This window comes from Teleopsis dalmanni, chromosome 1 (genome assembly GCF_002237135.1).
Source record: "Teleopsis dalmanni isolate 2A chromosome 1, ASM223713v2, whole genome shotgun sequence".
Classification (NCBI taxonomy): domain Eukaryota; kingdom Metazoa; phylum Arthropoda; class Insecta; order Diptera; family Diopsidae; genus Teleopsis; species Teleopsis dalmanni.
Genome location: NC_051846.1, coordinates 116,204,239 through 116,217,681, shown reverse-complemented (window position 1 = coordinate 116,217,681; position 13,443 = coordinate 116,204,239). Strand labels below are relative to the sequence as shown.

Below are 13,443 nucleotides of genomic sequence, written 5' to 3'. Positions count from 1 at the left end.
ATAATTTAATTGTTCTGCAATAATCACTTTTTTATGTTGATTGTTCATTTTTGTAAACAAATGTAAATTTAAACAAAATAAATTACTACTTCAAATGTCAAATAAAATTTACATTCACAAACCAGCTGTTGAGAAATGAGAACGAATGAAATACAACGAATGTAAACACTTTCGAATGAGTCATTCAAAATGAGCCATTTTCGGCCAATGTAAACGCCGTATAAGATTGAAATTTTTATAGGCAAATATCAAGCAATGCTCATTTATAAAAACGCATTCACCATGATGGGGTGATTTTGTAAGCAATAAAATTAATATAAATTAGGGTATGTTTAAAAATTTATCTGTATTTGAAATAAATTTGTACAATTTCCAACGAAAAACAATATATATTAAATAAATTATGGTCAGCCAAAAATTCAATTAATTAAAATAATATAAAAAATAAAATTTTTGTTGTTGTATTTGACTACTGTTCGAAAAAACCTCTTTATGAAATAAATTATGGAATGTTATATTTCTTGAAGTGAATTTTTTTTAAATAAATGCAATAAATTGTAATAACACTTTTGATATATCTAACACTAAATTACTATCATAACATTTAGTGCTTTCTATTTTTCATTACAAAAATTTTTTACATAGATATGTCAGTTTTATGCTACATGTAATAGTAAAAAAATGTACCTATTTAGGTCATAGAAGTTTAAAATTCGTTATATATTAGGTTGTTCGGAAAGTAATTTCGTTTTTCACGACAGAGGATGTAATTGTATTTTTTTGCACTTAAGCTGTATAATTTTTATATGCTTTGAGAGCTCATGTAGCAACTATTGTGTGAAAAATTCCAATTAATTCTACGCAGTAGTTTTTGGTTGGTGCCCTTTCAAATATGAAGAGCGTAAGCAGCATTTTCGACATATCTTAGTGATTGTCTTTCATTTCTACAAAAAAAACGAAATTATTTTTCGAACAACCTAATATTATATACAAATTACGAATATGTTTATTTCAATAACATATTTACATTGAAAACATTAACAGCATGAGATAAAACAGAATTAAATCATAAAACATTTTTTTTAATTTTTAGCTAAAACAGATCTTTATTGCTCCTGCACATGAAAAATGTATGAATAGTTTTGTTCACGATTTTGCGCGATTCGTGAGCTAAGACGTTGAGTTTATCTTGCATACCGTTCAGTCGTGTTGAGCGAATGCAAATGTCGTCAGCATATTCTAGATCCTCAAGGTGGTTTGAAAGCCCCGAGCATATACACCGTTGTGACTGTGAATAGCTTTAGTAAGCAAGTTGTCTAACACAATTAAAAACAGAATTGGCGACATCAGGCAGCCTTGTCGAGCACTTGAAGTAGTGGCAAAGGGGGTTCACGATTGCACATTTGCATCTGAAGATGTTATATTGTGCTTTGATGAGGTTGACAACTTTACCGAAAATGCCTCTTCGTAAGAGAGAAATCCAAGTGCAGCCTCTATTGACACTGTCGAAAGCGCAGTTGTAGTCGATAAATAATAAGTTTTTGGCTGTCCGTCAGTCTATAAATTTTTCGTTTATAATCCTAAGAGTGTTAATTTGGGCCACACATGAACGATTTGGTTTAAAGCCTGCCTGTTGTCTGCGAATACTGTGTTCAAGTTTAGTGTTAATGCTGGTCAAAAGAATACGAGTTAGTATTTTAGAAAGAATCGACAACAACATAATGCCTCTGTAATTTCACCATTGACTCAGGTCACCTTTCTTTCGTAATAGAGCCAGCAAGCTCTGCAGCCAATCGTTTGGAAGACGTACGTTCTCCCATATGCATTTTAAGAGAGGTTAAAACATTTTAGCGCTTGTCGAAGGGCAAGCTTTTAACAGTTCTGCAGTGAAAGTATCTGGACCAGACGATGACCCAAGACATCTTTTGCGTTTGAAAGAATTGATGATTTAATTATCTGCCAAATTTGTTCAGTGTTGGGCTTTAGAAGGTACGAAGTTTGCTGACGAAGGTGTTTTTGATATCTTCAGAGTTTAATTTTGAAATATCGAGTTTGGGGAGTGAATTCAAAGGACGTCGCTGTCCGGCAATGCAAATTTTTAAACGAAGGAAATTTTTAAACGAATTTTAATAAAATAATAGTGTCAGTGCGCGTGTAAGCACTAACATACAAGAGTAGCATGCATACACTTTGTTAACTCACTAATGTGAGGTTTCATATAGCAGCAATATATCGGCATACATGCTATTGTAATGTATGTGGTAATGTATAATGGCAGGATCGCCATGTAATGGATATACTATACATATGGCAGGATTGCCATGTAATGTATGTACATTGTATATTATATGTATGAATGAATTTACGCAGGATATAAGAAAAAGGATCTTTGAGTATTATCTTAGCTCTCCAGCCGCTTGTTCTATCCTTTCAGCAGTTATGCCGTATAGGATAGTGTTCTATATTCTTTAAATCTAGAATTTAGTCTGTTTTATTAACCCATTAAGTACCAGGCAAGTTCAAACTTAGAATTTTATGATGAAATTTTCAGAAAAGTCTTATTTTAAGTTAAAAATATTCCCTGCATAAATAAATTTCTTTTTTGAAAAGTAGTTTTCCGGAAAAGTGCCGTGTGGTCAACCACACGTTGGGACCCATCGCACATTTTTCTCTCTTCGATAGTACAAACATTTTTATATGTGTTTTGTTCGCAAATATGGTATTTAATTACTTTAATGGTGAAGTAAGTATTATTTTAAATTGTATAAAATACGTGTAAGTATAGAATTTTATGTTTTATGCTTTTCAAATATTTATTAATCAAAAAATATATTTGAATTATTACATATGGATTGTATTATGTAAAAATAAATAAGTTTACTTGTTTTATTGTCTATGATCAATGTAATATTGTTTATTTTCATAGAAAATTGTAAAGCAATTTTCTACATTACCATTTAAATGACACTTTTCATATATAAAAACTGTGGCTTTTGGTATATGATCAATACAGCGGTGGCGATTTTGAGTTCTTATGGAAGCGTGGATACCGGTCACACGTGGTAAATTTCCTGGAAGATAAACATCTTCTGATGCACTGTGACTTTCCTTTTTCAAATCATCGTAAGCGTAATGAATATCTGTAATGAACATTGAGTTCTCTAATGCAAGAAGAAGGTTTCTGGCAATGGAATTCTGGAAGTCTAACTGAGGCATCGGTTTTGTGTTGGTAGAAGCAGTGACAAAGCAATGTAGTTTCCAAAAGTTTACTACAGCGCTATCTAAACACTGTACCCATAATGGCCATGTGTGTTTCCAGCACACACATCGGATTTTTGCTTCTATTCCCGATAGTTAGCAACTATAATGTCATGTAAATCGATGCCGCCCATGTGTCGGTAGCAGCTACTGATAACTTGAGGCTGCGGGACACCAACCTCTGCTATAGCGTTGCACATTTATTATGGGTTCAACGGAGTCATACAGAATGTTGCAATGAATAATCACAATGGCTCAATAATTCCTTTACAGCAAATGCACCGATTTCCAATTGTTTGTTGTATTTGTCAGTTGCACTGGAGTATGGCAGAAATGGGAAGATATATCCACGGAAAGGGTTATAGCTTATAACCGAAACGTATTGGTTTTACAAATTCCAATGTGAATAGTTGCGACTCAAGCATTTCTACAACACAACCATAATCTTGTGCATTTGATTCGTATACAACTTCCGTAGTCAATCATTTCATTGTCTGATTCACCAGCAACATTATCAGGTGGCAAACATTATTATTCAATAGGTAGCGGAGTGTCACTTGGTACTAATAAGTCATCTTCGCTTCAATTATCAATAATATGCAATAGTTCCTGATTTCTTAGATATCTTAGGCACGACATTATAATTTTATTTACCGTAATAAATTGACGACAGAACTTTTAGCAAGAACAAATGTAAGCCCTATATAAAACCATCAAATTCAGACTAACTCAACCAGCAATTAAATATCAAAATAGACTTATTACTATTATAAATAGTAGAAAACACGAGTTTAAGTTAATTAGAAGAGTATGATATTTATTAGAGAGATTACTCTCATTTTATTTCATTACCTAACGACAAACATTTATATGGCATTGTTTCATCATTATGTTGCGTCTGGTGGCAAGTAACTGTTACTAAGGCGTCGGCCAAAATTACGAAAATTATATTTGGACTTTTATGAACACATATTATAACAAATAAATTAGTTTTTATTTTTTTTTATTTTAATTTTCATCTAATTAAAAAAAGCCATTTTTTGGACACTTTTTTTTCGGACCAGGTAAACTCATGAACTGATGAAAACTGTTCGAAATATGTATTTTTATATTATTAAGATATCAAACTAACTAACAAAAACAAAAAACATTGAGTTAATTACTTTTATATATTTTTAAATCATTTTCAAAGTTAGCCGTGTGGTGTACCACACAGAGGTACGAAATGTGTTAAACAAAATATTCCGGTATTTATACCGTTTAAAACTTATGTACTAACAATGTTTCATATTTCTTATATACTAGAAATAATTATTTGGTTACTTCTTTATCTTTAATATTTTAATATACAAAATTATTCTTTACTATTCTAACATATTTATAAGTGTTTAATCATATAACATATCATATTTAATATTTTCATATCCGTATATTCGTATTCATAATAATTGTATTACTCTTCCCTAAAGAATTTGGGTCATTCTATTGCAACGACTACTTATGCTTTATCACTTGGCTCGCGCATTATGTTACACATGCATTTGTAACTGCATGAGTCAAATGCATTCAAAATGTAACATGATCAAAGTCAAAGCGACAGTTCGATAAAAGTGCATTTAATAAATTATGTCACATTTGTTTTGTCTACAATGCAATGAATTGCCACAGTAAGCACTGACGTAGGTCATGGGCACAACACTATACTTCTAATTTTTTTTTTAATAAATTTATTTGTATAAATTTATATTAATTTATTCATTACAACAACGGCGACTTGACATCTTGTAACAATCATCCCAAGTCGGCATTTTTTCAAACTCTTGCTTTTCATCATATGCCCGTTTTATATTTATATCAACTTTTCTTAGAACTATATAAATTTTAATATATCCCCTTCATGGATAAATGAGGTTATACGTCGGGCTTGGCTCCCACGATCTTCTCATGACGACAAACGAAAACGTTATAAGTGTTGTGGATGCATACCCAATAGGGTGTGTTGAAACCGGTTTGGTCAACCGTAAATGGTTAATAAAATTGGCCTTGCATTTAAGTCTCATGTTACGAAACGGTAGCATTGGACTATGCTAAAGGCAACGATCCAACAACATGATCAGTGGAATGCGGTGACACGGCATAACGTGCGCGAGAAACATAAAGAAGCGAGCGAGCATAAGCAGAAGTAGCAGAATCGTGATTTAGTTGCTGTTTGCTATCCGGTGTGGATATTTAAATATCCACAGAAATATTTTAAAACATTTTATGATTCACATTTGCAAATTTTAGTAAATTTATGTTAAGTTGAACATTTTTCTATTGCAATTTTTTGATAAGATATGTTTTGTTAATAAATTTGATTATAATTGATTATATATATTAGTCTTCTAGGTCCATTACTTTACCTGCTATACACGACTGATGTCCTGATACCTTCTGATCCTCAAAGTTTGATAGCAACTTTTGCAGACGATACTGTACCAATTGCAGCAGATATAAACTTTAACAAATCCACAGACAACTTGCAGAATTACTTAAACGCAACGCTGGAATGGTTCGACAAATGAGGAGCTCAAATAAATACAACTAAAACAGTACACATCATCTACACGAATAAAAAATATGACCTAAAACGTATAAAAATTAACAATGACGAAGTCTTCATACACACAAAGGCAAATTACCTTGGTATTACTATAGATAGCAGATTAACTTGGAAAGACCATATTAAAGCTAAAAGTAATGAAATTAAGCGCCGCTTTGAGCAATTGTACTGGCTACTGCTCGAAATCAAAACTAACAATGGAAAATAAACTAATAGTATATAAAACGATAATCGCCCCAATATGGAAATATGGAGCCGAAATATGGAGCACAGCATGCAAATCCAACATTCAAATACTGCAAAGACTACAATCAAAAATACTTAGGACTATCATCAACGCTGATTGGTACATTTCAAACTATGACTGTTTTAAGGGAAAAGAAGAAAGATCTGGACGCAATCTAATTTAAAACGAAGAGCAGGAGTGAGAGCCGGAACACATATTCTGAGATTGAAAAAGTAGACTGTAGCGCAAAATTAATTATCTGCAACAGTAGCGGGGCCTCGACGCAGGGCACACCGATGGAAGTCTTAAATGACTAATAGGGACCCTACCTCGAAGTAATACTAACGTAGTCCCGGGGTAGAACACGGTCCCTTGGAATGAGGGGGAGTGGTTTAGCCCGTGCGAGTCTGGCACTCACCTTCCGGGGCGCCGGATTGTGGTCAGTGCGTAGGCATTCCACTCCTCATTGCCACAAAAAAAAAATCTCACACTATGACATTCATCGCGATTTAAAGATACCCATAACTATCTATCTAATATATTCATAGTAAATTCCTATTCTATTTAATTGACTCATTTGTTCTATCATCTATCTATTAATTTAATTATCTTTAACTATTTAATTTAAAGAAGTTTTCTTTTTTTATTTTTTTATCCATTATTAATAGTTAACTCATGTGATTCTTAATCTTAATCTTAATTTTTGAATTATTATTTGAATTTCCATTATGTCAAAATGTATACTAAATGCTAAATCTAGGGATATTATGAAGTATAGAATTACGGTAGAATCAATTTTAAAAAACAAAGGCGGAGAAGTTCTTTATAATTTAGAAATAAATAAAGTAAAACATTTAGGAAAGGAAGACATTAGGAGCCATGGCAACAAAAAGTAATAGATGACTACAATAAAGAAAATTAAATAAATTTAATTTAATTTAATTAAAAATTAAATAATTTAATTTAGTAGTCAAAGTAATTCAGAAAATTAATACGAATTCGTACAGAAATTAATATGGTAGAGTTATAAAATATTGCTTTAAAGTAGATTATGGAAAATGTTTTCGCAAATATAAATTTTGTTTCTGTTGCTTTAAGCAAAGAATGTTTGTTTGCTGGTTGGTAAATGTGTTAAATGATTGATGGTTTTGCGTTTCCAATAGATTTTGTTTTTCTGTACGTTTACGTTTTCTGTTGTGATGATACAAATTTGCACAGTAAATTTCTATGTTACATATATCAAGAACAAGAGAAAAAGAAAGTCTGAATGTCACCTAACCACCACCTCTACACATAGTAAAAATAAGAACACTCACGTGAAGAAAACTGCAATGGATTTATCTGGAAAAATATGAAATTGAATAAAGATATTGTTAACCTACATCCGAAACGCACAACTGGGCACCTTAAAATTTTTAACAACATGTGGTCACCTAACCTATGTTTGACAGCGAATGACACAATCGAGTGAAGTAAGAATAACGGAAGTTCGTTGGGAGTGTCGTGAATAAATATATTGTTTTAGTTAAATAAAGTAAAGAAAAGTTGTTTAAAAAGAAAGTCTATTAACGTTTTGTAGTTAACGCAAAAAACCAAATTTAAATTAAACTAAATTTAAAATATTTTATCATATATCACATGGACATTACCTGCGATCCTCGGTTCCAGCGTGGCGCGGGCATCGATGCATGCAATGTACAAAATCTTAAATATGCGATAAAGGAAAAAAATGAATTTCTTGTTTGTTACAATTTATGAATGAAAAAAACTTGTATTTGAATTCTAAACACAACAACAAATAAACAATTACAACAGAAAACACTTTTATTTATTTAAAATATATATTTAAGAAATAAATAAATACAAAACAATTTAACACTCACTTTGCACAGTTTTTATTCTTTTATACACATAAAACCAAATCAAACAGAAAGATTAACCACCGCCAAAAAAAAATTAACAAAACACGCCGGCAGCAGTTTTTTATTTTATGAAATTACTTGTTATCACGAATATTTTCTTCACATTTGTTTTTTTGATATTATTTATTTAGATACTATTAAATATATATTTCATAATATGTATCTAATGTACTTTTGTTTTAAATTATTAAATTAAAAATACTTTATTATTTTTAAATAATAAAGTTTTAATTAAATTGTTAATTAAAAATACACTTGGAACTACGCGAAGTAAACAAACGAAACCCCGGCAAAATCAAAAAAAAAGCATGCAAATATGAAAATACACAAGAAGTACAAAATATAACACGAATAGTTCAACCTTTACGGCGAAGATAACAACAGCAAATAATACCGGTGCGCTATACCAGAAAGCTCTGGTATGTTCGGTATAAAAAAAGGAACATTCGATATGATAGGGGACTTGTGTTGTGACTAGTGAAGAAGCAAGTACTCTGGCTCATTCGTCCTCGTGGTAAATTTTACCAAAGACTTAAATTTTCACTCATAAAGAGACAAGTACACTGGCCTATTCGGTCTTTTGGCATGTTCTGCCAAAAACCTGGCTCATTCAGCCAAAGTAGTTAGAAATTAATATCTTTGTCATATGTTTTATTTTTATTTTTTTTAACCTGGCTCATTCGGCCAAATGATTATCTTCCACAGCACAGAGTAACCGTTTTTTTTTACAACGGAGGAGGGAAACCCAGGACGTCACGCTGTCCTGCCATTAGTTTTCTTAGGAAACGAACCGAAGCTAAAAGTAGAAACCTTGTCAACGAGTACTACAGTGAACTGAAAATATGAATCTACATTAAGGTCATAGTTACCCCCAGCAGTAATAATTTCTGTGTGACCATCGTCAACGATGATTCACATTTTTAATTATTAAATAAAAACAATATTTTATTGGAATTATTTGATTAAACTTATTCAGCAATTATTTGATTAAACTTTGTTTGAATATTTTCTTTTATGAAGTAAATAAAATATATATTTAATATATTAAATCAACGTTCTTTTCTTCTAAAACTACGTCTCAGCAAAAATATAAATTTATTGTCACGACTCTGGACGACGGCTGAGGATACCCCAGCAAAAACTAAATATTTTTGAACGTCACCCAAAAGTGTCGTTACACTGTTAATCTAATACATGCAAAAACATAGAATTTGAAATTTTGTCTTTTGTAAATATTTGGATAAGTTAATTTTAAATAAATAAATTTTAAATTTGTTTGTTTGTTAAAGTTTTTGTTTTAAAATACAAAATAAAATTTTATTTAAATTCATCACATTAGATTTATAGATGGAGGAGAGAATAAAATCTTCAGAACAAGAATTATTAAGAATTATTAAAGTTAAGGAAATATTTAACAAGTACGTTAAGTCAAGCGTGGAACAAACTAACAGAATTAAGTCCAGACAAAGAATATCTTGAATTAGCTAAAGATCACATAAGGCATAATAGGTTCCCAAATATCGACGAGTTATAATATATAAAGGAACAGATAGAAAACGTAGAAGGAATAAAGTCAGCCAAATTACAGAATACATTAGGAGAATTAACAGATGCTAAGTGTGGTTTAGAGTATAAATGTAAACAGATAGTTCTACAGACAAAAGAATTAACTACTTTACTCCGAGACACGAAAACCAAACTTTAAGTTTGGAAAAGGCACTTCAAAGAAAAGGAAAGACAAATAAACACATTAGAATTAGCATACATAAATTTGTAGATGGTTGCGAATTGGTGCAACATGCTTTACCTCAAGCACAATATATTGCAAGTTGTATAAAACAACGTTTAGTGGATATAGCATACGATAATATTGTTAATAGACCCTATATTACAATAAACGAGTCAAGCGAACGTATTCAAGGAAAAGAATACTAGAGCACATAAGAAATGATTTAACACACAACAAACAAAGAATTAACGAATCTGCTACCGCTTGTGGGGGCGTCTACAGGCTCTACTCCATGAAGCAGAGACACAAATAAAAAATCAAGATGATGAAGTGGAATTCCTATCACAATTAAGAGAGAACAAACAATTAGCTGTCAGGTATTTCATAAAGGGACTTAGGGACAATAACTTGAAACACAGATTTATTGGATTGGAGAATGTCGCGATAACCAAACTGGTGTCAATAGCAGAATCAGCAGAAGAACTATTATGGGGCCTTCGTTTAAATATTAACATGTCTCTGAAGAAAACAATGTGTTCTATTTGTAACAAATCAGGATACGGATGGGTAAATTGCCAAGACAGACAAAATACACCATACTGCTCAAAGTGCGGTGAATATGGCACGAAATGTAGAATGAATACAATTACTGAGCTAGGTGTAAAACTAATAACATGTCATTTCTGTAAGAAAACAGAGCATGACTCAACTAAATGTTTTAAAAAATTGAACAGGGTATTTTGTAGTATTTGTAAAGTAAAGGGTCATGAACAAAATAGGTTTTATAAAATTGTAATAACCAATAATTATGGTCGTTGGTCTACCAACCAAAAGTTTTCACAGAAAAGAAATAGACAAAATAATTACCAAGTGAGCAGTAGACCTGGAGGTGACAAAATTAAATATTTCAGGTGTGGAAAAGAAGGGCATATGGCAAAAACTTGCCGAGTAACTCTACCTACTCAGCAGGGAAACTCCAACCGGCGCAGTCTAAGACGCTAGACTGGAATACCAAAATCCAAACACAACACAAAAAAATTAGCCAGCGTCAAATTTAAGAGTGAAAGTCCAAACGAATAAGAATGAACATAAATCAACCTGTAATAGAAGCAAATGAATCTCATACCATGATAGAGTCAACAAATTATGAATATAACAAACTTAAACCACGAATGTCAAATGAATTTAAAAAGTATTTGGAAATTATTGCAATACATATGGGTCATTCTTTTACAAACCGGACGGATTTTGGCAAAAAATGACCTCATCACCTCCGATTTGGCTGAAACTTTTTTATGAGCTCCTTTCATAAAATAAGAAGACCCGTATCTCGGGAAAAAATTTTGTAATTTTTTTCCTAGGAGATATGGACCCAGTGGGGTTTTGAGAATTGGCATTGTAGACACATTTTCAAATGGCTATATCTCAAGTTCTATAAAAGGTAGAAACTTGAAATTTATTGCGTTAATTGGTTGAACTTTTAATAAATTGTTTAAACAATTAAGATTGTTTATATTTAAGTACTAATATTAACCGTTAAATTTCAAAAAAAAACATATCTCAAAACGGTACGCAACATTTTTCATTTTTCATATTTTATTTAGATTCAGTTTTAAATTTTACTAAGAAATAAAAATTTTCATGATGGCACCGATTTTTATAAATTTTTAAAATTTTTTTTTTTCTCATAAAACACATCAAACACATGCGTGCTATATTTACATTGAATGTAAATTCTTATATAATATTTTTGATTTCAATTAGTAATAAAATTGTACATAAAACTCAAAAATTTCAGGACGATATTATCGTTGGAAGTACTTTTAAAAAATTTATTTATCCTTCACATCACTCCAAACACATACACACGATTTTTCAGTAAAAAAAAAAACAGAGGAATACGTCACAAAAATTTTTCATTTTTACTTTTAATTCCGATTAAACAATAAATTCTTCTTCGAAAATAAATATTTCCAGTGTGATATTGCTTCCAGAAGTAATTTAAAAAAATTTAATTTATCAGGTGTCCTTCATGTTACTCATACGCACCATAATACCCTTGAATCAATTTTCCAAGAAAAGTGACACAATATTCACATTTTAAATTAGTTCCGCATCATCTCTATTTTTAAATTATGAATTTTAACATAATTAAACCGTTTTATGAACTTTTTCATATATTGATGAGTTTAAAAATTAATTAGTTCCACACTAGCTGAACTACCTGTATAACTGCAGCACATAATTACACAGTTGAAAAAACTCTTTAAGCAGTTACGAATTGATATAGGAAATAAACTGTAAACAATTCTATATGGAGATAAAATGTAAAGAACTATAAACAAAATATTTTTTTTAAGTTTTTGTATTGATTTTATTAATAATCATTTCATTATTGACACATAATCTGTAATGTCTGCAGAAGAAAATATTTTTGCCATTAATATCGTTTTCGAATTAGGAATAAAGCAGTGATATTTTAATGTGCCTTTAACTGATGTAGCTGCTTCAAAACGGTGTTTAATCTTATTTTCTTCAGCTTCATAGTCTTTTGATGTTGAGAAATGGCACACAACATTTGGTAAACATTCGTTAGCCCAGTTAAATAATTCCTTTGGTGTTTGAATTGGATTATGTATTCGTTGAAGACTAGCTCTTGCAGCATTCCTCTTTAAGGTACCAGCTAAGCCGTCGCATGGTCCTTTGCCGTGTGAAGTTGGGAAAAAGTGCCATTCTGCCTCCAAACCAAAGTCTGCTTTGTGATGAGTTACATTGCTCCTGCAAGAACGCAATGTTGTGGTCGTAAAGCTGCAAATTTTGAAAAACTGCATTTGAGGTCCGGATGGTTGAGTTTGAAAAGAGTATGCAACTCCTTTAGATTGCTTAGAATGAGCCGTTTTTGCATTTGTGTCCTCTTCCCGTCAATTTTTACGGATACGCAGTCCTTTTTCCCAGGCATTATTTGACTGTTTTCATCACATTCGTAAAAATTTAAAACTGCATCGGTTACATGTTTTTCTAACGATGGGTGGCTTTTTGGATGTGGGTCTTCTAAGATTCCTTTTTCTGAAGCAAGTTTTTTAGCTACAGTAATCATATGCTTTGTAGCGTTTGGAAAGTGAGTTGAGATTCTTCGAAAAGACCAATTATGTACCACACTCAATATTTTTATTTTCATCGTCCTATCTGCTGTGCCATTGAATTTTTCCTGTAAATTTTTTAAAATTGATGCAAGGTCATCTTCTTCATCGCTATTGTTGGACTCATCGGGAGGAATGTTGAAAATTTTATGTTTAATCGCTTCAGTTATATCCTTTATTTTTTCATTTTTATATTCCTGTTGTTTAAGTTTTCTCGATGTAATTGGGGTATAGCTTATTAGAGAGAGTGCTTTATTTAATGGACTAATAGCACTTTTTCTGACTTCAGTTTCGTATGTAGCCGAACTGCTATTACTTGATAGTTGAATATTTTCCTCGCTCGATGACTGGCTGTTGTTTTCCGATATAGCTCCTTCATTGTTCTTATTTTTTTTGGCTCTCATCGCCAGTCTCATTCGGCAACTGTTACATATTTTTTTCCCCATATTTTTTTTGGTCCTAGGCATCCCCAACATACGCAGGATACTATCTGAAACTTGCCTTACTTTGGCCTTTCTTGGATGTATTTTTAAATTCAGCGGATTGAAACATTTTAAGTCATTGAA

At 31.5% G+C, this 13,443-nt stretch overlaps 1 protein-coding gene across 1 annotated transcript in view; it reads right to left on the bottom strand.

The window, feature by feature from the left end:
- The window catches only part of LOC119667770 (cdc42 homolog), a 324,819-nt gene that overhangs the window by 297,851 nt on the left and 13,525 nt on the right, over positions 1-13,443 (bottom strand). The window lies entirely within an intron of this gene.